The sequence below is a fragment of the Lepidothrix coronata genome, unplaced genomic scaffold (genome assembly GCF_001604755.1).
Source record: "Lepidothrix coronata isolate B3197 unplaced genomic scaffold, Lepidothrix_coronata-1.0 Scaffold234, whole genome shotgun sequence".
In the NCBI taxonomy this organism is placed as follows: domain Eukaryota; kingdom Metazoa; phylum Chordata; class Aves; order Passeriformes; family Pipridae; genus Lepidothrix; species Lepidothrix coronata.
This window is the reverse complement of record NW_016690414.1, coordinates 396214-400161: the sequence shown is the minus strand read 5'-3', so window position 1 is coordinate 400161 and position 3948 is coordinate 396214. Positions and strand designations below refer to the sequence as shown.

The following is a 3948-nucleotide window of genomic DNA, read 5'->3' as shown; positions in this document are numbered from 1 at the left end:
CCAGAGGTTATGATTCTTGTAGGAAAATCCATGTATTTCTACAGTAACCATTGCTGTGCTGTCTAAAAGTACTTTAACATGTAGGACTGTGCAGTTCTAGCAGCTGGTAGCAGGCAGTTGTCTCGTACAGCTTGGATTTGCATGTAGCCACAAGAAAGCCACTTTTATTTTTGTTTGCCATTTTCTGAAATGGAAGCAGGTATTGCATTCCCAACTTCTTGCCGGTGCCACAGATTTATCTTGGTTCATCCCGGGGTTATAAAGCCCCACCTTGAAGTCTGGCCTGTGGCCAGTGCTAGAGGAGAGCTGTGGAGCAAACCTCAAGAGCCTTCTTGAGGTGTTTGTTTTTCTTTGCAGGCAGAGGGGCAAAGAAATAAATAGATGGGAACCCAAAAGGACGTGTTGAAGGCTGGTTTGGGGCACCAAAAATTTCCTGATGGCTCAAAGGCAGTGATTTTTGAAATACAGATGCTGAGAGGAAATCATGGAGTTTTAGTCCCATGCAGAAAGGTGATCTGGTAGAAGACACTTCCAGGGAACAGAGAGAGAAAACTGAAGAGCATTTAAAAAAGCCATATGTGAGCCTTAGATTTCAGGAAGAAACCTTAGGTCCTGTGAATAAGCCTGGCTAACTTTGACTGTTTTGCTAAATAATGGAACTAAACAGAGGGACTAAAATTGTTCTCAGGCTTTTGGATTGACATATAATTTTGAAGACTAGTTTGGCCTTGTCTTGTTTCATAAGCAAAAGGATGGCTGTTATCACATTCAAATTCCATTTTTAAGAAACATGAGATAACTCAATTTCTCTCCTTTCCATTTGCTTTTTTAGCAAAACAAGTTTCATATGGCTTCTGTGATGAATGAGCTGGAGTGAATCAGTAAAGATGGCTGTGTTTTGACTGCTGCAAACTGTGTATTGACACCCTGCACTGTGCAGAGCTGGGTCAGTTTGGCTTTAAAGACTCTTGGACGTTTTCAAGGTAAGAAAGAAGAATCACTGCTTCTGACTGAGAACCAGTTTGGACATTCTTAATACAAAATCAAGGTATTTGTATATGAGTTTTGCTCCAAGTTCACTCTGCCTTTTCTGTGAAATAGCTTTTATGTGTAGAAGGTCCCTAGAAGTGTGTGAGTCCAAAAAAAACCAACAAAAAACACACCCCAAAAGATTTGTTTCCTAGTTTGCTCCTGTATAGAAGAAAGCAATTAGCTAAATACATAATGAAAAACTTAGGCTAAAACTCCACTACACTCAAGCCTTACCCAGCAAATAACAGCATAAACAGAGAAGTCCACATAAGGGCTGATCAGTTCTCATCTCTTTTTTTGTTCTGTTGGCAAACGCACAGTTCAGGGATGGGTGTCTGTTGCTCCTGAAGCAATTACCTGTGCAGGCATGGGAAACCCTTCTTCTTGGAAGTCAGATTATCATTTCAGCCTTCCCATGAAGAGAAAGCCTTTGTTGCATATTCTCAGAGCCGAGATGGAGACGATCAGGTGACAGTTCACTCTGTTGACACAGATCCTTGGACATGTCATTTAAGGGCTGTCTGGAACCTGATTTGCATGAATGTAAATCAGGAATTGCCCCAGTGAAACACAGGAAGCAAGTATAATATAAACAGCCTGCCTTTTTCTCCTACATCGATTTTCTGTCTCTAAAGTGGGGGGTGTTCATGAATCTTTTCTTTAATGGGTTCTTGATTGCTTGTGCAGAAGAGAAATGCTATGGTGATAATCTTCAAAACAAAGCCTACAGCCATTTCCACTTTCTTTGTTATCATGCTAATAGACTTATTTCATTACTGTAAGTAATGAGAAGTTCCCCTGGCTGTTTTATCCATAATTAATCACAGCGTTTCTGGCTTAAAAACGACTTCCTTCGTATGTTTAGCTGTTCATTATTGCCCTTTAGTTAGCTCCATACAATGTTTTAAATTCTGGGTAAGTCAATGATTTTTTTGTTTAGCTAAAGGTATGCTTAGACCAACGCCCTGAACTCCACAGAGACACCATCCCAAATTAATTCTCCAGGTTGCAGCTGCATGATCTTGCTAAAGAAGTGAGTAATATTTTGACATTTAATATTAAATGAGTTATCTTTGAAAAATGCTTCCCTGCCCCTGGTGTACCTCAGGCAAATGGAAACATGCTTAACGTGCATAATGAAACCTTGGTAATGGAAAAAATGGGGAACTGGGATGATCTATCAGCATCCAGAATCTGCAGGACACAAAAACTGATGGTTAAATGATGGTGAGGTTAAGACATAAACTAATCAAACTGATTGCATTTAATTGGGGCCCCCTTAACAATACAGCTGTAATTATTCTTAATCCCCTGCAAGTGTATAAAAAGATTCGTGGCAAATGTTTGATTTTTTTCAGTGTTGGAAATTAGTTTATGAGATTTTCAGTGGCACTGAGCACATTGGATTTTTCAGCAACTGACTTAAGAGAGGATTTCATGCTCTTCATTTCCTTTTCCTCAAATTATCTCTCCCTACTTTGGCCACCAAGCTGCACCATTAATTCCAAAATTTACTTTTAATTTTTAACAAAAATAAACAGTCTGCTGATGTTGCTTGAGGAGTTTTCTGGAATTGCAAGCCCTGAGATTATGGTAGGAAGAGTTTGGACTTCATTACTTATCTGTCAAGTATGTGCTTGGCTTGAAAGGCAGAGGTTAGGTAAAGAGTTGAGGTCTGAAGTAAGCATATAACAATTTTTCTGAAATACATCATCACTCCTTGAGGACATTTTGCATAATTCCCTAATTGTGAGCAATTCAGCTTTCCCAAACCTTTGGCAGTGAAGCCTTTACACCATCACATGCCATCTTTTGTCTGCATCTGTATCTGGCTTTATCTGCACGTATCAATGCTGTGTTTCCGGTAAAGAACATTATTGCATATGCATCTGCCTGACTCAGAAACCTGTGATCTGTACGTTAGTAGCAACTCTCTCAACAGAGCAACTGATTCACCTCTTAAAAAATGTTCTGTATCAGAATATCTGAAATTGTCACGGGGGCTTTAAAGACATTTAAGGGCTAGTTCCATACGAGGTGCCGAATAGGCTTTGTCTGAGCAGGTCTAATTCCCATTGTTTTCCTGAGTGGTTGTGATTGTTGGCTACTAAACCACTTGGGGCCATTAGGGAGTTCAGCTCTTCCTCTTCAGCTACTCCGTGCTAGATAATTTTCCCTCAGGTTAATTGATTGCCAATCAATTTGAGGTAATTCAGACGGTTGTAGTAACTACTCCCCAGATGCTTGTTCGAAGCTGTAAATATTTACTGCTTGTCCTAATTGTCTTACGGGCAAGCAGCTACTTTAAGATGGAAAAAACACCATATAGGAAATCTTCTAAGCAAAGGGTGTTTTCAACAGGCAGGAGGAATAGATGGAGTAAGATACAAAAGGATAGTCACCACCAAACAGGAAGCTGCTTAGTCTGATCCATTTTTAAAGTTTAATGATTAATGTTGCAGAAAGAAAAAAGAAAAGTTTCTCAAGTTGTTCCTATTAAAAGGAAATTGCCTTGCTGGGACACACTTTTATCCAGAATATTTGAAGTAAAGCAAAGGTCCTGTCACTGTTTGCTATGTCAAATTTATGATGTCTGCAGTATAAGTCTAAACAAGGAAAAAAGGCTGACTGAGCACAAAATTAACATATTGTGGCCCTTATGGATTATATTAGTCAGGAAATAAGAGAATTACATAGAACAGTGAGTAAATTGTTTGGCTTTCAGGCCTGGAACTGTTCGTTTTTAATAACAACAAAAAAGATTAGAAATGTTCTGGGAGGATCAGACCCTTGGAGGACAACCTGGAGCACTTCACTGCCCGTGTTCTGGCCCACTGGGATGCACATGATGTTGACTGGGAGAGCTGGAGCCTCTCAGTGAGCAGAGGGGAAAGAATCACACAAGGAGAAGGGCTT

General features: G+C 39.8%; 1 long non-coding RNA gene across 1 annotated transcript; it reads left to right on the top strand.

The window, feature by feature from the left end:
• The first annotated feature begins 219 nt into the window (after positions 1-219).
• On the top strand, positions 220-2066 carry LOC108506986. Its single transcript, XR_001877918.1, has 3 exons — positions 220-983; positions 1353-1500; positions 1973-2066. It is a non-coding gene; the product is annotated as an uncharacterized LOC108506986 (long non-coding RNA).
• The last annotated feature ends 1882 nt before the right edge of the window (positions 2067-3948 follow it).